General features: G+C 41.4%; 1 protein-coding gene across 6 annotated transcripts in view; it reads left to right on the top strand.

Annotated features, from left to right (window-relative positions):
- The window catches only part of LOC110531842 (RAS guanyl-releasing protein 2), a 79,087-nt gene that overhangs the window by 1,154 nt on the left and 52,532 nt on the right, over nt 1-25,401 (top strand). The gene's annotated exons all lie outside the window — the stretch shown is intronic.

The following is a 25,401-nucleotide window of genomic DNA, read 5'->3' as shown; positions in this document are numbered from 1 at the left end:
AATCCAGGTTGTCAAAAACAATTAGAAATTTGTTGTTTGGAGCAACTTCAAAATTAGACGTTTGGGAAATGTGGATAAATGTCTAATTCTGCAGTGAGACTGTGAGAGCTTGTTGCCATTGCCACATGTAAAGTGAGAAAATGAGTGAGCGGTGGCATGTTTCTTCACGCTCTAGCAAACCACGCCTCTGTGTTTGCCACAGTAATGCCAGGGTGCGAATATTCTCACATGCCTATTGAGTGAAACAGATGGGCTATATTTGTGTATGAGACAGACCGTGTTATCTTTATACTACTGGTGATGAAGTTACCACTGCTGTTGAATATTTTGCCTGCTCGTTACCCTCTTTGTATCACATGCCAATTAGTGAGATGCATTACCAGCTATTGACATCATGAGATCATTGTTCAACACAAAGAAACACCCTGTATGGTTATTCGTGTGTTTGAATGGCATTGTTTTTAAAAAAAAGAAGAATTGTTATGACCTGGTAATATAGCCTACACTAATATCACTCACACGTCATATTCAAGTACAGAATTAGGTATACAGCACACTTGCATTAACCATTTAGGTCTAATGTTATTCATCGGCACTTTAGAGAGCTGCTCCCCACAACCGATGATGGTAAGTAAGTCCCTAAACACGTTGACATAAACAACAAGATCTCATGGTTTGACTTCAGATCCAGACTTTTCCCCTAACGTCAAATTTCATGTTGTTTATGGGTTGTCACTGTGATCAGTTGAGTCACCTGCTGTTGTCGCCGGCGCATCCCATGGTTAAATTTGGGCGTTAACTCCGAATGGTTAAGTTAGGGTTAAAACAAACTCCACGGTTAAATTGAAGCATTAATTCCCGAATTGTTAAAATAAGGGGTAAGGTTTGGACTAGATAAAACATTTAAAAAAAATTGTGTCTAGCATTGCAATTGAACACGCGACCCTGTGAGCCAGAGCTTGTGGCTTACGCCCATCCACAATCCCTATCCACAACACCCTAGTACAGAGTTCCCCAACTCGGTCCTCGTGACTCCAAGGAGTGCAACTTTAGTTTTTCCCCCCCTAACACGGGCGTCAAACTCATTCCATGGAAGGCCTAGTGTCTGCAGGTTTAGTTTTTCCGTTCATTTAAGACCTAGACAACCAGGTGAGGGGAGTTATTTACTAAATAGTGACCTTAATTCATCAATCAAGGTAGGAGCGATAATCCATAGACACATGGCCGCCTGGGGAATGAGTTTGACACAGCTGATTCAACTGATCAAAGCCGGATGATCATTTGATTATTTTAATCAACTGTGTAGTGTTAGGGCAAAAACCAAAATGTGCACCCCTTGGGGTCCCGAGGACAGAGTTTGGGAAACTTTGCCCTAGCAAAACCCAAGCCTACTTGATGGTAATAGCGCTGACCATTGCCCCTAGTGACGGGTTTTGAAGGAATCTCCCGACGACCTCGGGACATGGACGAACGTCCAATTTCGAAGTAACTCTTGGAAAAACCTTTGCTGGATATGAATCAGCTCTGAGTGTTGGGTTACTTTCCTGTCTGTGCACTATGCTTTGTGTGGCTCCGCAGGCGGCACGGGGCGATAAAACAAGTGAGAGGTCAAACCCTTGCTCACTTTGTTTGGGTATCGATCCGCTGGCATCATTAACTGGTGTCTGGAGCGCCGGCAGGGGTTGCGGGTGGCCCAGACTCCACCCGGCTCTGTCAGACGCTTTCTTCCAACCACCCACAGAGCAGCGGGGATTAGGACCAGGCCGGGGTGTTCTGGCTGTTGAGTTGGTCTGCAGTGGAGACTCACTGATTTAACCACAGTTTCTATCCCTCCCTGCTAGAACGTTGCCTGTCAGATTTAGGGCTTTGACTTGTAAGTCTGTCTGGAGGTTTTCACTAAAGCTTTTGACATGGCTCAGTTGAGAAACATGGTGGGATGATGGGGGAATGGAGGGGATATACAGTACCAGTCAAAAGTTTGGACACACCTACTCATTCAAGGGTTTTTCTTTATTTTTTTTAACTATTTTCTACATTGTAGAATAATAGTGAGGACATCAAAACTATGAAATGAAACACATGGAATCATGTAGTAACCAAAAAAGGATTAAACAAATTAAAATATATTTGAGATTCTTCAAGGTAGCCAGCCCCCTTTGCCTTGATGACAGCTTTGCATTTTCTCAACCAGCTTCTAGAGGTAGTCACCTGTAATGCATTTCAATTAACAGGTGTGCCTTGTTAAAAGTGAATTTGTGGAATTTCTTTCCTTCTTAATGTGTTTGAGCCAATCAGTCGTGACAAGGTAGGGGTGGTATACAGAAGATAGCCCTATTTGGTACTATACCAAGTCCATATTATGGTAAGAACAGCTCAAATAAGCAAAGAGAAACAACAGTCCATCATTACTTTAAGACATGAAGGTCAGTCAATCTTGAAAAGTTCAAGAACTTTTAACGTTTCTTCAAGTGCAGTCGCCAACACCATCAAGCACTATGATGAAACTGGCTCTCATGAGGACAGCCACGGGAAAGGAAGACCCAGAGTTACATCTGCTGCAGTGGATAAGTTCATTAGTTACCAGCCTCCGATTGAATCCTAAATAATTGCTTCAGAGTTGAAGTAACAGACACACTGTTCAGAGGAGACTGCGTGAATCAGGCCTTCATGGTCGAATTGCCGCAAAGAAACCACTACTAAAGGACACCAATAATAATAAGATGCTTGCTTGTGCCAAGAAACACGAGCAATGGACATTAGACCGGTGGAAATCTGTCGTTTGGTCTGATGAGTCCAAATTTTTGATTTTTGGTTCCATCCGCCGTGTCTTTGTGAGACGCAGAGTAGATGAACAGATTATCTCTGCATGTGTAGTTCCCACCGTGAAGCATGGAGGAGGCGGTGTGATGTGGGGGATGCTTTGCTGGTGACACTGTCAGTGATTTATTTAGAATAAAAGGCACACTTAACCAGCATGGCTACCACAGCATTCTGCAGCGATACGCCATCCGCTCTGGTTTGCGCTTAGTGGGACTATCATTTGTTTTTCAACAGGACAATGACTAAAAACACACCTCCGGGCTGTGTAAGGGCTATTTCACCAATAACGAGAGTTATGGTGCTGCATCAGATGACCTGGCCTGCACAATCACCTGACCTTAACCCAATTGAGATGGTTTTGGATGAGTTGGACTGCAGAGTGGAGGAAAATCAGCCAACATGTGCTCAACATATGTTGGAACTCTTTCAAGATTGTTGAAAAAGCATTCCAGGTGAAGCTGGTTGAGAGAATGCCAAGAGTGTGCAAAGCTGTCAAGGCCAAGGGTGGTATTTTGATTTGTTGAACACTTTTAAAAAAATTACTACATGATTCCATATGTGTTATTTTATAGTGTTGACGTATTCACTATTATTCTATAATGTAGAAAATGGTTAAAATTAAGAAAAACCCTTGAATGAGTAGGCGTGTCCAAACGTTTGACTGGTACTGTATGTATGTGTAGGCCTACAGGTGTTCAGAGGTCAAACCTTTATCTGCTTGTTTTGGTGTGGTTCTGTTCGTTGCATGAAGAGCTGAGCTGAATGTTGTTGATTAACTTCAGCAATTATTTGAATATTGGGTAACGTGCTGCTTACTGTGCTCTTGTTGCGTATCAGTTACTGATTGAGAGAAATGCACCATCCTGCAAATAATATTGTATCTAGGCATATCCTGCTCGACGCACCTTTAGCTACACATACCGTGCAACACGTAAAATACTTGGTCCCTTCAGTAGGCCTAGATGATCAATTAGTCAAATCCCAACATAATATCTTAGCGAGTTGATTAATCCATAGGGCAACTATAAAGTCAATGACATAACTATTGCACTGTGCTTGTTCAAAGGCCTGGTAGGATGAGTGTCTGTGTCACTGTCTGGATTCGAACTAGGGTCTGCTACATGATTGTTAGCCCTCTGAGCTAAAGCAGGAGCATTAGCTCGGGAGTTACCCACTGCACGAGTGTGATTCACCGACGCACCTCTGTTACATTTGGAGTGAATGAGCCTGTTTTGGTGTTCTACACCTCCGCATCATGAACAAAGGAAGTCAGCTGAGGTGGGTGTGATGCACAGGTAAAAATCTGATCTCTCTCTCTCTCCACACAGACAGCCTCCAAGCTTTCCTCCATCCTTTCTCCTCAGGCATATTACCCTAGTCCTCTCTTATGTGTACATGCTTGACATTTTCATTCATCTCCAGAACGCTCCAGGACCAGGGAGCGACCTCACCGACCTGCGGCAACACCGCCATGCCCCAGCGCCTTATTAGGCACGCTGAGCTTAATTAGATTCTTTGTAAAGGGCTGATTTATGCCCAAGGACTGAGATATGGTTAGAGGAGGGTGAGCGAGATGGAAAAAGAGAGGGGGGGGGGGGGGGGAGAGAGATGTACGGAGGCTGATCAGTAGGAGGTGAGAAAAAAAAGCAAAATAAATCCCAGGAGCGCAAAATAAACCAACAAAGAAAGTAATTACAGGTAGCAGCTTCCCAGACTCATGTAGTCGCATCACTAGGGTACGGTTCACTGCTTCCTCTCCTCTCTACTTCACCCCCTTCTCGTTTTCTCCCTTCCTCTATCTCCTTCTTTCTCTACCTCATGTCTCACTCACACACACACACACACACACACACACACGTTCCTGAGAGGAGAAATAGAGGACCTGTGCAATGTCATCTTGTTAGTGCTCCTTTCACCTTCAAGGGCAAAGATGGAACACCTGGGAGGGAGAAGGGTGAAAGAGGGAGGGAGCGAAGAAAGCGGGAGGGAGAAGGGTAAAAGCGGGAGGGAGCGGAGAAAGCGGGAGGGAGAAGGGTAAAAGCGGGAGGGAGCGGAGAAAGCGGGAGGGAGAAGGGTAAAAGCGGGAGGGAGCGGAGAAATGGGGGAGGGAGAATGGTAAAAGGGGGAGGGAGAATGGTAAAAGGGGGAGGGAGAATGGTAAAAGGGGGAGGGAGAAGGGTAAAAGCGTAACGGCTATAGATCAAGCAGTCTTGAATTGAAGCAGCCAGGAGAGACGTAGTCAATGAGGTAGGTGGGAGAACATATTAAAATACAGTGGGTGACCCTGTGAAGTAGTCACAATTGTCTGCTTGTACAAGTGCACTGTGTAGAGCCAGTAGTTGCAACAGGTGTGAAGTATACACTTTTCTTGTTTTGAAAGAATTGACCATGCACCTGCAATAGAAAATGTGTTTGTACACAGTTGATCATTTGTGTTTTATCACCGGATTACCTCAGTTTATGTCTACGTGCCCACAAAAACATTCCCAGACATTTCTGGACAATTTCATGCCAGCGGGAGCTGAAAACATTTTTGTTATCAGGTTGTTCTGGCAATTCTCACAAAGGAACTTCATTGGGAGGAGGGATGTTTAACATGCTTTTTACATTTGTATCACAAACCATTTTTGAGAAGTCATGATGAAATTGGCCATTTTAGGTCCTTTTTAGACCTATACCCACCCCAGTTAGACTATGATCTGTGAACCGTACATGATGCAGACATATTTGTGTCCTTATACTCCTTTATAGGTGAAATGCATATGAATTCAATCTGTTTTTGACAGCATTCCGTTTGATTTAAACAATCGCTTTCCATACGTGTTTGCCCATGGAAGACTGTGAATTTTTGGAGAAGTTACTTTTTGGACCTGAATACCAAAAACATTCAGGAGATCAAGGTGTTTAGGTGTTTAACTAATTTGGCATACTCTGCAATGTCATTAGACATTAGACATGTGTTCATCAATGGAAAAGATAAATGGTTTTGAGTTTGATACTTAAAAGCTTACAAACAGTATTTTCAAACAATTTTATTTGAAATAAAATGTAAAAACCATTAAACTTTTTTTGTTGTTGTTTTTTATATTCACATATGTTGTAGGTTAAACCACATTTCAGTTCTGACATGTTGGTGTTGTGCCTGCCATCAGTTGAGACACAACATGCTCTTGAATACAGGATTGGTGTCATTTCAATAATGGAAATAGAATGGACCTATCCCTTCAGAAAACTACAATTTAGCTGGTACACCATTGACATAATAATTTTTATTTTACTACCACAAAGATGACCACTGGTCCACCCATTGTCGATTGTCATCTTAAATGGTCAAGTCTATTCTATCCATCTTTATTTCAATAGGTTTCCAGTGTAATTTTAAGCAACAGATATTCCCATTCAAGTCAACATTCTCCGTGTGGAGCCCCAACCATCTTTGTGGTACCATTTTGAAAGTTGAAATGTAAATTGTATTTCCATTTTAGTACATTTATTAGCCAAAACATGACACCCACCCTGTATTCAAGAGCATGTTGTGTCTCAACTAGTGGCGGACACAGCACAAAGCTACAACATATGCTAATATGAAGAAAAAAATTGGCGTTTATGGGTTTTTTGATAATTGATGTTAAATGTAAGTTTTATATTTTTTAAACTTTAATTATTTTTTGGGCAGACCTGTTTGTAAGCTTTTAAATTATATCAAATCTCAACCATTTGTCTTTTCCAGTAATGAAGACATGACTGTCTCATGGTACTGTATGGTGGGGTAGGCAAAAGGGGTCAACTTTGAGCACCTTTTATGTCTTAAGTTTTGGCATTCAGGCCCAAAAAGTCGATTTCTGAGCACTACACTAATGTTTTTTATATTATTTTTATACAGTCGTGGCCAAAAGTTGAGAATGACACAAATATTAATTTCCACAAAGTTTGCTGCTTCAGTGTCTTTAGATATTTTTGTCAGATGTTACTATGGAATACTGACGTATAATTACCAGCATTTTATAAGTGTCAAAGGCTTTTATTGACCCTTCTTTTTCAAGACCTTTGCAATCCACCCTGGCATGCTGTCAATGAACATCTGGGCCACATCCTGACTGATGGCAGCCCATTATTGCATAATCAATGCTTGGAGTTTGTCTGAATTTGTGGGTTTTTGGTTGTCCACCTGCTTCTTGAGGATTGACCACAAGTTCTCAATGGGATTAAGGTCTGGGGAGTTTCCTGGCCATGGACCCAAAATATCGATGTTTTGTTCCCCGAGCCACTTAGTTATCACTTTTGCCTTATGGTAAGGTGCTCCATCATGCTGGAAAAGGCATTGTTCGTCACCAAACTGTTCCTGGATGGTTGGGAGAAGTTGCTCTCGGAGGATGTGTTGGTACCATTCTTTATTCATGGCTGTGTTCTTAGGCAAAATTGTGAGTGAGCCCACTCTCTTGGCTGAGAAGCATCCCCACACATGAATGGTCTCAGGAGGCTTTACTGTTGGCATGACACAGGACTGATGGTAGCGCTCACCTTGTCTTCTCCGGACAAGCTTTTTTCCGGATGCCCCAAACAATCGGAAAGGGGATTCATCAGAGAAAATGACTACCCCAGTCCTCATTAGTCCACTCCAATTTTGCAGAAGATCAGTCTGTCATTGATGTTTTTCCTGAAGAGAAGTGGCTTCTTTGCTGCCCTTGACACCACATCACATGTTTCCTTGCAGGTAACCACGGTTGACAGAGGAAGAACAATTATTCCAAGCACCACCCTCCTTTTGAAGCTTACAGTCTGTCATGCTGATTGAGTTTGAATAACAGAGTGATCTCCAGCCTTGTCCTCGTCAACACTCACACCTGTGTTAACGAGAGAATCACTGACATGATGTCAGCTGGTCCTGTTGTGGCAGGGCTGAAATGCAGTGGAAATGTTTTTTTGGAGGATTCAGTTTATTTGCATGGCAAAGAGTGGCATTGCAATTAATCTGATCACTCTTCATTACATTCTGGAGTATTTGCAAATTGCCATCATACAAACTGAGGCAGCAGACTTTGTGAAAATTAATATTTGTGTCATTCTCAACTTTTGGCCACGACTAAATATATTTTTTAATATTCATTTGAAATGTTTTATTTGTTTTATATACAGTGCCTTGCGAAAGTATTCGGCCCCCTTGAGCTTTGCGTCCTTTTGCCACATTTCAGGCTTCAAACATAAAGATATAAAACTTTTTTTGTGAAGAATCAATAACAAGTGGGACACAATCATGAAGTGGAACGACATTTATTGGATATTTCAAACTTCTTTAACAAATCAAAAACTGAAAAATTGGGCGTGCAAAAGTATTCAGCCCCTTTACTTTCAGTGCAGCAAACTCTCTCCAGAAGTTCAGTGAGGATCTCTGAATGATCCAATGTTGACCTAAATGACTAATGATGATAAATACAATCCACCTGTGTGTAATCAAGTCTCCGTATAAATGCACCTGCACTGTGATAGTCTCAGAGGTCCGTTAAAAGCGCAGAGAGCATCATGAAGAACAAGGAACACACCAGGCAGGTCCGAGATACTGTTGTGAAGAAGTTTAAAGCCGGATTTGGATACAAAAATATTTCCCAAGCTTTAAACATCCCAAGGAGCACTGTGCAAGCGATAATATTGAAATGGAAGGAGTATCAGACCACTGCAAATCTACCAAGACCTGGCCGTCCCTCTAAACTTTCAGCTCATACAAGGAGAAGACTGATCAGAGATGCAGCCAAGAGGCCCATGATCACTCTGGATGAACTGCAGAGATCTACAGCTGAGGTGGGAGACTCTGTCCATAGGACAACAATCAGTCGTATATTGCACAAATCTGGCCTTTATGGAAGAGTGGCAAGAAAGCCATTTCTTAAAGATATCCATTAAAAAGTGTCGTTTAAAGTTTGCCACAAGCCACCTGGGAGACACACCAAACATGTGGAAGAAGGTGCTCTGGTCAGATGAAACCAAAATTGAACTTTTTGGCAACAATGCAAAACGTTATGTTTGGCGTAAAAGCAACACAGCTCATCACCCTGAACACACCATCCCCACTGTCAAACATGGTGGTGGCAGCATCATGGTTTGGGCCTGCTTTTCTTCAGCAGGGACAGGGAAGATGGTTAAAATTGATGGGAAGTTGGATGGAGCCAAATACAGGACCATTCTGGAAGAAGACCTGATGGAGTCTGCAAAAGACCTGAGACTGGGACGGAGATTTGTCTTCCAACAAGACAATGATCCAAAACATAAAGCAAAATCTACAATGGAATGGTTCAAAAATAAACATATCCAGGTGTTAGAATGGCCAAGTCAAAGTCCAGACCTGAATCCAATCGAGAATCTGTGGAAAGAACTGAAAACTGCTGTTCACAAATGCTCTCCATCCAACCTCACTGAGCTCGAGCTGTTTTGCAAGGAGGAATGGGAAAAAATGTCAGTCTCTCGATGTGCAAAACTGATAGAGACATACCCCAAGCGACTTACAGCTGTAATCGCAGCAAAAGGTGGCGCTACAAAGTATTAACTTAAGGGGGCTGAATAATTTTGCACGCCCAATTTTTCCGTTTTTGATTTGTTAAAAAAGTTTGAAATATCCAATAAATGTCGTTCCACTTCATGATTGTGTCCCACTTGTTGTTGATTCTTCACAAAAAAATACAGTTTTATATCTTTATGTTTGAAGCCTGAAATGTGGCGAAAGGTCGCAAAGTTCAAGGGGGCCGAATACTTTCGCAATGCACTGTATATTTCTATTTTTGTGAGCTTGCTGGTCCCTGATGATATATCTATCATAAAATGTGTTGTCCAACCCCAACCAGATATTGGTTTGTTGTCTCAGGGCAGCAATGTGCTACGAGGGTATTGAAACACCAAGGTTTTCTATAGTACATATAAATAAGGAAAACAAGGAATATATGCATTAGAACAAGTTTTTATTTTTTCCCAACAAACATCATCCTCAAATAGTTCCAACCAATCACAATCAGACGCTTTAAAGTCAAAACATCAAATAACCAAACTACTACTAATTACAACTAACATCTCCTGTATAAATGTTTCTCACATTTCATATAAACATAAACCAACATACAAATGACTGTGTGTGGAGGGGTTAGCCTGTGTGTGTGTGTGTGTGTGTGTTTCACTGTGTCTGAATGTGGGTTATTGTTTGAATCAGTGTTTCTCTTTTTTGACAAAGCACACTCTGATTTCCAATTCTGTGTGGAACCTCCGGAAGCAGTTTCTGGTGGACATCACATTTCTGGCACTTGGCTTTTGGTGTACCTGTGCACCCTGGTACCTTGCATCTCCCCTTCTTTTCAGCCATAATCATCCAGTGGGCTGTGGCATCCAGGTGAATTGGAGCAGCGGGTCCTTTTCTCCTCTTCTCATACTCACCCTTAATTGTGGAACTGGGATGACCTTTCTTGCACTCCAGACTCTTTCCACTTTTGCATAGGCCTTCAGCGACGTATGACTTGAAGGTATACCGATTTAATTTGTTCCTCCTTTCTCATGCCAGTGCCTTAACAATCTCTTTGGTAGAGCAGCCAGGTGGTCACGATGATCATGTCCAGGAAGTGGAACACCAGCTGGTGGTACCACTTCTTTGATCTGATTTTGTTCCGGTACAGTGCAATCAGTTAGTCAAGTAGATCCACCCCACCCATATTCTTGTTGTATTCTTTCACCACAGCAAGGCAGGGGACTTTGGTGATCATCTTTCGCTTGCGATCCCACATGTCAACCTCAGGGATTTTTTTTGATGACCTCCCATCTATTCAGTATCATGGTGTCAGCTACTTGGGACACTCGGCAGGCTTTGTTCCAAAACATGCAGGTGCCTGGTAAACCAAACAATGACATGTACATAAAATGTATCATACTTTCAGAAGTAGCAGGGAGCCCACTCTGGATATTTGATGTATTTCTACAGTATATTGTTCCTAACAATATGTGTTAATATGAACAAAAAAAGTTAGTTATGAGATTAAAGGCCCAGTGCAGTCAAAACCGTGATTTCCTTGTTTTTATATATACTTCCACACTGAGGTTGGAATAATACCAGATCTCAGTCTGTTGGCATGTGATAATTATGATAATGCCATTTTAGTGTATGAGTTTTGAAATTCCAGCCTGTTTTGGTGGGATAGACTTTTTGCCTGCCTGGTGACATCACCAGGTGGTAAATTAGTTAATAGACCAATAAGAGTTCCAGACCTCTGCCAATAACTTCTAGTTTCCCCCTACACCACTCCCAGACAATCCTAGCAAAATTCTAGCTGCCATGTCTGTCGGCGCCATACTCTTGGTGTCATTATACTCTTCATAGTGTGTTCTAACATTTTTAGAACACACTATAAGGAGTATAATGACACATATGTTGCATGCATCATATACGGTTCACAGATCATAGGGTCTTATATGAGGCATGTATAGGTTTAAAATGGTCACTTTCATCATGATGATAACATTTTAAAAAAGGGTTTGTGATACAAATGTAAATATCTTTCCTCCAAAATCAAGTTTCCATGTGAAAATGGTCAGAACAATCTGATATTTTCCGCTGGCGTGGATTCGCCCTTCTATTGCGTAGTGTTGCTCTAATAGCTATACTGAACAAAAATATAAATGCAAAGTTTTGGTCCCATGTTTCATGAGCTGAAATAAAAGATCCCAAACATTTTTCATACTCAAACTTTTTTCTCTCCAATTTTGTGCACAAATTTGTTTACATCCCTGTTAGTGAGCATTTGTCCTTTCCCAATATAATCCATCCACCTGACAGGTGTGCTATATCAAACTGATTAAACAGCATGATCATTACACAGGTGCACCTTGTGTTGGGGACAATAGAAGGCCACTCTAAAATGTGCAGTTTTGTCACACAATGCCACAGGTGTCTCAAGTGTTGAGGGGGCATGCAATTGGCATGCTGACTGCAGGAATATCCAGCAGAGCAGTTGCCAGAACATTAATGTACATTTCTCTACCATAAGCCACCTCCAATGTTTTTAACTAATTTCGATCGATGGCCATTTTGAATGCACAGAGATACCGTGATGATATCCTGAGGTTCATTGTTGTGCCATCCATCCATCACCTCCTGTTTCAGCATGATAATGCATGGCCCCATGTCGCAAGGATTTGTACACACTTCCTGGAAGCTGAAAATGCCCTAGTTCTTCCATGGCCTGCATGCTCATATGTCACCCATTTAGGTATTTTGGGGTATTTTCAACACATTGTTTCTTATAAAAAGAAGCCAAGAGAGACTGGCATGCATAGTATTTATATCAGCCCTCTGATTTCAATGAAGAGCAAGACTTCTGGGCCAACTGCAGCATAACTAGGTCTTTCCTTGCAGCACCCAACCACACGACTGGACAATAATCAAGATAAGAAAAAAAACTAGAGCCTGCAGGACTTGCTTTTTGGAATGTGGGGTCAAAATCAGAGCATCTCTTTATGGCCAGACCTCTCCCCATCTTTACAACCATTGAACCTATATGTTTTGATCATGACAGTTTACAGTAACAAGTAATTTAATATCCTCAACTTGTTCAACATCCAGATTCAGCTGAGGTCTAGAACTTACGGAATGAATTGTACCAAATACAATGCTCTTAGTTTTCGGGATGTTCAGTACCAGTTTACTGCCGACCCATTCCAAAACAGACTGCAACTCATTAAGGGTTTCAGTGACTTCATTAGCTGTGGTTGCTGATGCGTATATGGTTGAATCATCAGCATACATGGACACACATGCTTTGTTTAATGCCAGTGGCAGGTCATTGGTAAAAATAGAAAAGAGTACTGGGCCGAGAGAGCTGCCCTGCGGTACACCACACTTTACATGTTTGAAATTAGAGAAGCTTCCATTAAAGAATGCCATATCGTGGATTCAGAGCTGAGGTTGAAACGCCTAATCACATATGTTTTTTTCAGCAACAGGTTATGGTCAGTGATATCAAAGGATGCACTGAAATCTAACAGTACAGCTCCCACAATCTTATCAATTTCTTTCAACCAATCATCAGTCATTTGTTTGAGTGTCCTCTATAAGCATGCTGAAAGTCTGATAATTTGTATACAGAGAAATAGCATTGTATTTGGTCAAACACTTGGGTAGCGGAATTACTTTGGCTTCCTTCCAGGCCTGAGGACAAACACTTTCCTCTAGGTTTATATTAAATATATGACGGATAGCAGTGGCTATAGTCAGCTACCATCCTCAGTAGCTTTCCATCTAAGTTGTGAATGCCAGGAGGTTTGTCATTATTGATCATTTTTTCCACCTCTCCCACACTAACTTTATAAAATTCAAACTTGCAATGCTTTTCTTTTTGAGCATGTTTGAGATGCTCTGGATCCATGTGTATGACAGCGTGTTCTAGTTCCTGCCAATATCCAACAACAGACATCAATTAGGAGTGGGACAACAGGCCACAATCAGCAGCTTGATCACCTCTCTATGCAAAGGAGATGTGTCGTGCTGCACTCCAGATACTGACAGGTTTTCTGATCCACACCCATATTTTTTTGTTGTTGGTATTTGTGACCAACAGATGCATATCTGTATTCCCAGTCATGTGAAAACCCATAGATTAGGGCCTGATTAATTTATTTCAATTGACTGATTTCCTTTTATATGAACTGAAACTCAGTAAAATGTTGCATTTATATTTTTGTTCCGTGTAGATACAACTAGTGTTTTCAGAGCCTATTATGTTATCCTTATGCCCAATGTCACAGTAGTGCACACAGACATGGTACTAAAACAGGAAGTGGGGGGGTTTTCCCCTCTGGTTGGAGCTGTTTAGGAGGGAACACTTAAACAGGAACTTAGTCTGTTACACTCTACATATAATTAATTGGCTGCTTTGTTGGTATGATACTATTATTACTTGGGTTGGCTTTTAAACAAGACATTGCTCATAGTGACTATAGAAACGGAAGGAGGGGTGAATTTGATACTGGACATGGTGATGAGAGAATGTCAATGGATCTCCACATCTTGGTTCAAACAGTATTTGTCTTCTTCCAAATAGTTCTGCGGGACTTAATTGAGCTTGCCTGGGCGTAAATGTAACCAACGAAGTAGTATTAAAAGGGTAAACCCCGCCCACCTGGACTGGCACTCCAGCGGGCTAAACCAAACAAACACTCAAAAGTACTTAAAAGAAAACAACTATTTAAACCCAGATCTGGTACCTCACTACATAGTGACTGTGCTGAACACCCTGGTATGGTGTTTTGAATGAGGATGTTTTGAGGATGTCCTCCTGGGCTAGTCAAGCCTTATCTGTCTACAGTTGGTGTATGATACTGGCTATGGCGGACCTGGTGGTGTCCTCTGCCCACAGGGTAAAGAGAGGCCATATTTGCATCATGGGAAGTTGACTGATGGCTGGCAGAGAGTCCCTTGTTAGCCTCAGGGACCATGACAGCCCATCAACAACAGGAAGTTAATTTTGAAACTCTCAATTCAGCACTGCGGGGAGATCTAGAGAGACGGCAGAGAGAAATTAAAGAAAAACAAGTGTCTCGGCAGGTGCCTTGTGGGTTGTGAGTTACCGTAACCAGGGCGAGACGTGTCATTCCTGAGTTGATCTGTCACTCTTGTCTCGGGGCACGTTTTCTTGTGTCACACATCTTTCAGCATGGATAGAGGAGAACACTAGATGTGAGAGAATGTGTTAACTGTCTTTACTCACTAGGTGGTTTGAATGACGAGTATGGAGAGCAGTCATCAATGGAGAAGGACAAACTTTTGAACTCATTGTTCACGTAATCCTTTACCACACACACACACACACACACACACACACACACAGAGCTAGTTTTAACATCTGGTAAAGGACAGAAGTTGAACAGGAAGTATCTGTAGAAAGGCAATGAAAACAGTCAGGCTTTCATATCACAATGCCTGCCATAATATACCCTGAACAAAAATATAAACACAACATGTAAAGTGTTGGTCCCGTGTTTCATGAGCTGAAATAAAAGATCCCAGAAATGTTCCATATGCACAAAAAATGTATCTCTAAAAACGTTGTTTACATCCCTGTTAGTGAGCATTTCTCCTTTGCCAAGATACAACACCTGGCAGGTGTTTTATGTGTAGAAGTTGATTAAACAGCACCATCATTACACAGGTGCACCTTATGTTGGGGACAATAAAAGGCCACTCTAAAATGTGCAGTTTTGTCACACAACACAATGCCACAGATGTCTCAAGTTTTGAGGGAGTGTGCAATTGGCATGCTGACTGCAGGAATGTCCACCAGAGCTGTTGCCAGAGCATTTGATATACATTTTTCTTCCATAAGCTTCCTCTGTCGTTTTTGGCAGTACGTCGAACCGGCCTCGCAACCACAAACCATGTGTAACCAGCCCCGGACCTCCACAAATCTGTAAACAAATTTGTGCACAAAATTTGAGAGATGCTTTTTGTGCATATTACATTTCTGGGATAAAAAAAAATAAATAAATTTAACATCTCTATAGCACTATACATGTTGCATTTTTGTATATTTATTTTTGTTCAGTGTAGTTTATTGCTTTAACAGAACAACCATTGATTTCAAAATTAAACAAACCATAACTCTATGCACAAGGACTACTTTGAACAATTTACACAAATGTCAAACATTTGCTGGCAGAGCTGTGCAGATGCTAAGTTTGGTAACTGAATTAGAATAGTTTTCAAAGATGTCTGTAGAAAGAATAGGGTGTCAGCGATGATGAACTGATCCATTGACATTTTTTCCAGCAATTGTTTACAGACAGATTATTTAACTTATTATTCACTGTATCACAATTCCAGTGGGTCAGAAGTTGACATACACTAAATTGACTGTGCCTTTAAACCGCTTGGAAAATTCCAGAAAATGATGTCATGGCTTTAGAAGCTTCTGAAAGGCTAATTGACATCCATTTGAGTCAATTGGAGGTGCACCTGTGGCTGTATTTCAAGGCCTGCCTTCAAACTCAGTGCCTCTTTGCTTGACATCATGGGAAAATCAAAGAAATCAGCCAAGACCTCAGAAAAAGATTTGTGGACCTCCAAGTCTGGTTCATCCTTGGGAGCAATTTCCAAACGCTTGAAGGTACCACGTTCATCTGTACAAACAATAGTATGCAAGTATAAACACCATGGGACCACGCAGCCATAATACCACTCAGGAAGGAGACGCGTTCTGTCTCCTAGAGATGAATGTCCTTTGGTGCAAATCAATCCCAGAATCACAGCAGGAGACCTTGTGAAGATGCTGGAGGAAACCGGTACAAAAGATTCTATATCCACAATAAAACAAATCCTATATCGACAACCTGAAAGGCAGCTCAGCATAGAAGGAGCCAGTGCTCCAAAACCGTCATAAAAAAGCCAGACTACGGTTTGCAACTGCACATGGGGACAAAGAATGTACTTTTTGGGGGAAATGTCCTCTGGTCTGATGAAACAAAAATAAAACTGTTTGGCCATAATGACCATTGTTATGTTTGGAGGAAAAAGGGGGAAGCTTGCAAGTTGAGGAATGCCATCCCAACCGTGAAGCCAAAATAGATGGCTTCATGAGGGAGGAACATTGTGGATAGATTGAAGCAACATCTCAATACATCAGTCAGACAGTTCAAGCTTGGTCTTCCAAATGGACAATGACCCCAAGTACAATTCCAAAGTTGTGGCAAAATGGCTTAAGGGCAACAAAGTCAAGGTATTGGAGTGGCCATAAACAAAGCCCTGACCTCAAACATATCGAAAAGTTGTGGGCAGAACTGAAAAAGCTTGTGTGAGTAGGGAGGCCTAAAAAGCTGACTTAGTTACACCATCTCTGTCAGAAGGAATGGGCCAAAATTCTCCCAACTTATTGTGGGAAGCTTGTGGAAGGCTACCGGAAACATTTGACCCAAGTTAAACAATTTGAAGGCAACGCTACCAAATACTAATATAGTGTATGTGAACTTCTGACCCACTGGGCATAATTTTTTTTTAAAGATGAAATATTATCACTCTACTATTATTCTGACATTTCACATTCTTAAAATAAAGTGGTGATACTGACCTAAGATGGCATTTTTACTAAGATTAAATGTCAGAAATTGTTTTTTTTTAATGTATTTGGCTAAGGTGTAAGTAAACTTCCGACTTCAACTGTCTATCTACTTCAACTGTACATCCGGGTAAAGGATTTACGGTAACGGAATTACATCATGGGTCCCACATCTGCACACACTTCAATGGGGCAGAAGTCCATGAGTAGTTGTGAAAGAAACTGTCACGTGGGTAATTGTAAGTGACTCATTTTAGCTAGTTCCATCTTGTTCTTGATACCATGTCTTGTTTTGACTGATTCATGTCGATGCTAAAATTCGCTAGCTAGCTAACCAACAAATGTAACGATGTATTTGAGAGACAAGTACTCATTGTGCAAATGTATTTATGCTTTCAATTAACATTGGAGAAGAAATATAGTTTTATGTTGTCAACAATCATAGCCAACCCTGCTTCTTTTGCCCCATAGTTGCGCATTGGGTTTTGTTGCTAAACAACCAACCCCTCTATACAGAAATGCTTAGTTATAAATATCATTCTCTTCATGGGGACGGATCCTCCACCTCCAAATCGATCTCGCTCCAGAGTACAGGACTCGGTGTAATGCTCATTCCTTCGACGATAAACGCGAATACGACCATCATCCCTGGTGAGACACAACCGCGACTCGTCAGTGAAGAGCACTTTTTGCCACTCCTGTCTGGTCCAGCGATGGTGGGTTTGTGCCCATAAGCCAGTGATGTCTGGTGAGGACCTGCATTACAACAGGCCTACAAGCCTTTGGCTGCAATAGGCTGAGAGAAGATGGACTGTCTGAGCACTGATGGAGGGAATGGGTGTTCCTGGTGTAACTCGGGCAGTTGTTGTTGCCATCCTGTACCTGTCCCGCAGGTGTGATGTTCGGATGTACCGAACCTGTGCAGGTGTTGTTACACGTGTCTGCCACTGCGAGGACGATCAGCTGTCCGTCCTGTCTCCCTGTAGCGCTGTCTTGGGTGTCTCACAGTACGGACATTGCAATTTATTGCCCTGGCCACATCTGCAGTTCTCATGCCTCCTTGCAGCATGCCTAAGGCACGTTCACGCAGATGAGCAGGGACCCTGGGCATCTTTCTTTTGGTGTTTTTCAGAGTCGGTAGAAAGGCCTCTTTAGTGTCCTAAATTGTCATACCTGTGACCTTAATTGCCTACTGCCTGTAAGCTGTTAGTGTCTTAACAACCATTCTACATGTGGATGTTCATTAATTGTTTAGCGTTCATTGAACAAGCATGGGAAACAGTGTTTAAACCCTTTTACAATGAAGATCTGGGAAGTTATTTGGATGTTTACAAATTATCTTTGAAAGACAGGGTCCTGAAAAAGGGACAATTATTTTTATTGCTGAGTTTATAACAAAAAATATACAAATAAAAAAACTGCATCTCTGCTCAACCTGGCAAGAGTGGCTTAAAGGGTGTTTAGCATCCCCAGTGGCTCTGCAAATGCGGCGAGGATATTCTCCACTGCTGGCCTGCTCTCCAGTCACCAACGCATGAGCGTGAAGCCACGGAGTCTGACCAAGCTTGTGTTTCTAAAAATGTATTCAAAAGGCGCTGTAGACTGAGCCTAAAGGTATTTTTCATATAATTGTAAGTAAGTTATAGCCTGTATGCGCAGTTTAGACTATAATGATTTAATACAATGAAGTGCTTAAATGTGCGCTTTATGTCCCTACCAGCCTATTGTGTTGCACTCGCAAATGCTTCATAATGGATTTCGTTGTAGGCTATAGCCTTGAAATAATAGTCTAAATATTACATTTTCGTTCCTTCTTAGGCTCCCTGTCTGGCTACTGACCTGTTTAGCGTTTTTATGCAGTTTAATATGACATGTAGCCTATATTTTAAGTGACGAGAGCTTCTTACATTTAGCTTTTCATGTTAAGTAAAAAGTATTTGAATACGGACAGAACCTGTGGCTAGGGTAGGATTCTAGGCTAACCTGGACTAGCTCCTCTGTCCAAGATCGTCTGGAACATTCGGAGGTGAAGGGGGCTATGGAGACATTATCCTGGCAGCGCTTGTGGAAGGGTGGGTAGGCAGAATCATCGCTGCTGGGTTTGGAGGCGACCTCGTGGTTTGCTGCTGCTCGTCGCTCTCCTTCTCTTTTTTTTTGGTTTTGTTTGGGTACTTTGGTGAAGCCAATTTTCTGATACTCATCGTGGCAGTTGAAAATTAGCTGGTTCAAGCTCGCTAAATAGTCTAAGGCTAACACTAAGCTTCTTAGCGAGCTGTAAAAAGCATAACTAAACTCTGTAGTGGTGGCGCGTGAGGCAGACCTGAGTGAAGCAGCGTCAATGGTAAACTTGACCTAGCGTGTCACGTTATTCAGTTAACCTACCACAGGTGGTGTTTTTTTCCCCTTTTTATTAAACCCAAAGGAGTCGTACACAACCACCATAGTGGCTTACCATAGCCCCCCTACACACATGGGGCACCCTCTGTCCATGGTGCTGAGACGGCGCAGTGGCGTTACATTTTGCGCAAATTTGTCACTCAATCATTTCAGCTTTTTGTTGTTGCTATTTTTATACAAGCACATAAAACTGAGGCTGCAAAAGTTTCAACTGAGGGGCTAAGCCCCCTTTTGCCCCCTCGTGGAACCAGGCCCGAGATCACAGAACTTGTAATGGCCCTTGTCTACAGCGATTGTGAGCACCGTTTCTCAGGCGAATGTGGACAGGAGTGATTTATACATGCAGTTAAGAGTGGGACAAATTCTTGTCATTGACTGCGATGGGTGTGGGTTTCAAGGATTGATAAACTGTTGTTTCTGGAGTTGATTTCAGTGCCAGCGTGTAGGAGGCTGTTGACGCAGCCCCCCGAGGTGGCCAGGTTGAGAGGCGTGTAATCTGAAATGTTATGGTGCTCCTTGTTGGCCCCGCACAGCAGTAACGGCTTTACCAGTTGGAAGGAATGGACCAGAGGTTAGTCAATCCACACAACACCGTTGGAATTTCCACAATGGACATACCCCGGTGTTTTACCAAAAAGGCAACTGATGTGGTGTTGAGAGAAGAATGTGTTTTAATGAAAAGCAGCCCCTCCTTGTCTTCCTACAGAGCAGGCCAGGGAGAGGTGTGCTTTTGGTTCTCTCGGACTGGGATTCGATGTCCCCTCCTTTATCCAGCAGGATCTCCACCACGCCAATATGACCCAACGTAGCAGCTGGATCAGCTGGGGACAGACAGTTAGATTACCCTCCAACACACACAGAGACTCCCACTTCTACACACATTATCAAGTTCCCTGAAAAATGTACATAAAAATATAGCTGCTGTGCGTGGTGTGACGTATGTGCATCGATGTCCACTAGGCTTGGGCTGTATACCGGGATATTTGACGGTGCCGTCAGTCTGGTTTTTCAATACTGTTAGAACTGTTTGTACTCTCTTATATTCTAAACAGTTTTTTTTATGTGCGCTGTTTGCTAAATAACATCACAACAATGCGAACGAAGTGAGGTGATCAAATGACACTTCTCTTGACGGGAGGAAGGGAAAGGGGGTGGTTCATAGAGCTTGCAAACTTTTGCAGCGATAACGTGTGACCTCTTCCACCTTTTTAGTTCGAGAAGAGAGACAGATGGAAAGGAGTGAAAATGGTCGATCTGGTGTCGGGGGGGGGGGGATGGCACTCCCCCTATTTGGAGACATTTCCGCTTTAGCTTCAACAATAAAGGGAAACCCAAGGATTTAATTGAGGTAATATGCAAGATTTGCTTGAGGGCTAGAACAGCAAAGGAAGGCAATACACAAAGTCGGCGCTCCCACCTCAGGGTACACCACCCTTTGACCTATGCACGCCTCAGGATCACAGGCAATGGGGCTGGGCCCTCCTGCTAAACCAGTATTGTTGTTATTTATGTATTTGTATTATTTCTTATTTCTTAACTGTTTTGTTTTATTTTGATTACATTTTTAAGACTGGTCGATGTGCTTTTAAAATGTAAAAAAATATTGTCCTATTTTGTAAGGGAGCTACTGGTAATTCCTAAGGCTGTTTATATTTTGTGCAGTATTCAATTGGTCTTATTGTTGTAGTTTGTGTTTTACAATACGGGGTCAAGTATTTGTTTTCCCCCTTTTAGGTTGAGGGCAGGCATTTGCAATTTGGTAGTGCTGAGAAATGAGTTATTTTTGAGGTCCATTCGATTCTTAAAAAATAACAACCTCATATATTTTGTAATGCATTATGAAATAATGATAATGATTTTAGTGCTTTAAAAAAAATGGAAATTCCAAAGCCCAAAATAGTGCACATTCAATTGCCAAAACATTCCATTCTCGCTGTCCGGTCCACCATTGGGTAGATGTCAATAGGAAATTACTATGACATAATCAAATATTTCAGTTGTGTACATTACTTCGTTTTATATTTTGATTCTTTAAAAAAAAAAAGCAAAAAATGCATCACATCTCTGCACCGGTAATAGCCGTCAGCCTACTCTCTTGAACTGTCTCTGTCCCTCCTTATGTATATTTTAAAGGGGCTTTTATCAGAACCCCCCCCCCCCCCCCCCCCCCTAAAAAAAATAAAGATTTATGACATACTGACATTGCATTGTGGAATCAGTGTAGTAAAATAGTTTCACATCAGTCCAGAATATCTCGCTATGTAAACAATTTACAAAATAAGTGTTCAATAGATTCAGTTTCTAGTTTACAAACACTGTTCACTGGTAACATCAGGTATATATTTAGAAATCAAGCTATTACACTGGTAGAATATATGGAGGATCTTAAAGGAGATCTCCTTTTCTTTATTTCTCACCATAAATCTGTGTGGAGTGAGCCAAGCACAGTGCCAGTTCACATCAAATAATGGAGGCCAACAAAATATAGCAAAAGGGATAGAATTCCTGTCTCAAATATCCCTTAAGCGATTAAGGATAATTTATTTTTGATAGATTCAATTACAGGATTCAAATTAAAATCATTCACAGGCTTAAGATATTTAGTGATTTTTTTTACACCAAGTTAGGTTACAATATATTTTTCTGTTTTTTTTGACAGGTTCTTTAAGAACAAACATCTCACATTTGGAAAAATGTCATACCAAACCTTGTGACACATTTTAAAAAAGTGAGATGTTATCTTGAGCTCTCTGGCCTGGAATTGTAATGCCTTCAAATGGACTTGTTAAACAAATGAGCATGAGGTTTGAGATACTAACAAATATAACAAAGGTGAGATTGGACAACCTTGTCGTATTCCTTTTTGTAAATGTTAAACCTTGAGGATGTTCCATGACAGTTTGATACAGCTATTGCCACCATTATACAGAGTTGTAATAGCATCATCAAAAAAATGACCAAACTTCAAATGCTTAAGACAATCAAAGATAAAATTGTGACATGGTATCAAATGCTTTCTGAAAATCCAAAAATAAGATGACAGGGAAGTCATTCAATAGATCACAATACTCAACCAAGTCTATCACCAGCCTCCGATTATTAGATATATGACGCCCTTTCATAAACCCTGATAGACATTCATCAATCAGATCATTCAAGCCAGACTTGAACCTTTTCTCAATGATTGAGGCTATCATTTTGTAGTTGTTATTGAGCGTAATTGAACGCCAATTATCAATAATTAAGAGATCCTTATATGGTTTAGGCGTAAGAGTAATAACCCCTTGCTTCAGAGGCAGGTGGTTCTCCCTTTATAGCCTCAAAGGTTTCTAGTAAAAATTTTGCTTTTTCTTCAGACAAGGTTTTGTAAAATTCGGAGGTTAATTCATCACAGCCTGGAGATTTTTTATTTATTTTTTATTAATCCCATATTGGATGTCCATAATGGATAAATCTTAACAAGACCAAATTATTATGTATTTATTTATTTATTTATTTATTTATTTATTTATTTATTTATTTATTGAATAATTTACTAATTGGGCTAACGTTCTCTATAGAATCAAGGAGATCCTTAGTCACTCAAACGGTTATTTAAGGAGTAAAACTTAGTGGTGAAGTCTGATAACAACTCTCTATCCTCAGTGGTAACCCCATTTAATCTTAAATGTTCAAAGTGTGAGTTCCCCTCTCCTCTTGTCCAAATCTAATGAAGTATCTACTGTTCTTCATCGTTTTTTTAAGCCATTGTTTTCTGGACCTTTTTATGAAGGCTCCTCTAGCCTTTTCCTTATAAAATGAATATAGTTGATTCTGTAAATCATTACATTTAGCTTTCTCATTAAGATCAAGATGCTCAATCTCTGATATCAACAATTTTTTTAGAGACCTCAGCTACGTCACATCTCCTTAAAGCAGGCCACATCCCATATGTAATACAGGCTGATTTTTAAAATGTATATATTATTTAAGCAATTCCAAATATTTCCCATCTTCTGCATTTAGAGTTAGCTCAATTCCAGTAAAGAATTCTTAATCACATTTTTTAAATCATCATGCAATAAATGAGTCATTCCATTACCCATAACCACCAGAGTATTTCTTATCATCATTACTGCACATTCTTAGTCAGCCATGTCATTTTATGATCCGTCAGGACTGCAGGCAGTATTTTACCTCTACAGTGTTGGGCTCAAGGCTAGAAGTTATCACCCACAAGCCAATTCTTGATTGTGTACTGTTTCTTTCCAGGGTTTACGCTCCATAAGTGAATTAAGTCGAGGCTTTGGCAGAAATTCACCAATTTGTTCGCACCAATGTTAGGCCTATGGGGCAATCATCAGTCTCCTTATAATAAACTATTCAAATCCCTACCAACTACAATCTGACTGGATGGATATTTTCTCAGATTTAAGAATTTCCTTTAGAAGAAGTCATTTGGAGGACTGGAACAGTATCCATATACATTACACAACACAAATAATCTGTCCATGTGGTTGATGGCCGCTACTAGCCAATGTCCATTTGAGTAAACAAAAATGTATCTTTGAAATTGTGTGCTAAAATTGCAACCCCAGCTGAATGATTTTGTCCCGTGGGCCTAGAAAATGTCACTACTCCCACTGATTTTTCCCAATACTATAGTCCTCTTTGCATGAATGTGTCTCTTGAACGAATAGAAAATCTGTGTTGCAGTCCTAACAAAGTTCATTTTCTACAGGTTTCGTATCCCCCTGGCATTGATTGACATAAACTTAAAGTCCATATATATACAATAGAAAGGAAAATCCTATGCAATCTCAACTCTACCCTCTCTATGAAAAGGTGCTTCATAAATGTAGTAACAGAAGTCTTGACTTGTAAACCATAACACCACAATCCAATGCAAGCCTACCAGCGGATCAAATTATTCTCGTATGTGCCTCCCGGGTGGCACAGTGGTTAAGGGTGCTGTACTGCAGCGCCGGCTGTGCCACCAGAGACTCTGGGTTCGCGCCCAGGCTCTGTCGTAACCGGCCGCGCCCGGGAGGTCCGTGGGCCTAGTTGTCCGGGTTAGGGAGGGTTTGGCCAGTAGGGAAATCCGTCTCATCGCGCACCAGAGACTCCTGTGGAGGGCCGGGCACAGTGTGCGCTAACCAAGGTTGCCAGGTGCAGTGTTTTCTCTGACACATTGGTGCGGCTGGCTTCCGGGTTGGATGGCGCTGTGTGGTGCAGTGCGGCTTGGTTGGGCTTTATTAGGGCGCATGACTTTCAACCTTTGTCTCTCCCGAGCCCGTACGGTAGCAATGAGGCAAAATTGGATACCACGAAATTGGGGAGAAAAAGGGATAAATAAAAAAAATAAAAATTAGATATATCTATTCTTGTATGATTTGAGAGGTGAAACGATAAAAAAATCTAATGTTTTTGCACATTTTCTCCAGAAAATTGGCCCTTTCGTTTTATTTGCAGTGACTGCTTCGCACAAAGACAATTATTTTTGTGTATTTTGGGTGCAGGGCTATTGACTGGAGTTTCTTACTCAATTCCTCCATTTCTTCTCCTGAGGAGTCAAGTGGCGGCTTCTCAAGTGGTGTATGACTGGACCGCTAGCAACTGCCTTCTCCTAACTTTTGCTCTTTCGCAATTTTCTTTCTTCAATTTAGCCAAGTTTACGATCAAATTAAGCGGTCTACTGAGCGTACTTCTCGGTGTTAATAAACGTACTTCTCGGTGTTATAAACCAAGTTTTTATTTTTTTGGTTAACTTTTATTCCTCTTAAACGCAAAGGTTACTCAGAGCAAGATAAATTCCCGTCTGCACCCCCAAGTATTTGAAGTGCACCATATTGCTTAATGCCACCCATTCATGGTGAGTGGGCTCATGCAAAGACTCATGGTCGACGTAGTTTTCATCCTGCCTTAGGGAGACCACCAGGAGCCTCCTCATAGCCTGGTCGGTGGAAGCACGTGGTCCTGTGTGACGATAATGTAGTAGTCAGAATGGACTTCTTCACGCTCCAGACTGGACGCTAGGGGCCTGATCTAACCTAACGTAGAGGGCATAAAAGTTTATCCCTCCAGAGATCTATATATAACGATGAGATGCTCATGTCTCTGACCCTAACCATTG

The sequence above is a fragment of the Oncorhynchus mykiss genome, chromosome 9 (assembly GCF_013265735.2).
Source record: "Oncorhynchus mykiss isolate Arlee chromosome 9, USDA_OmykA_1.1, whole genome shotgun sequence".
Lineage (NCBI taxonomy): Eukaryota > Metazoa > Chordata > Actinopteri > Salmoniformes > Salmonidae > Oncorhynchus > Oncorhynchus mykiss.
This window is presented reverse-complemented; position numbering and strand designations above follow the sequence as displayed.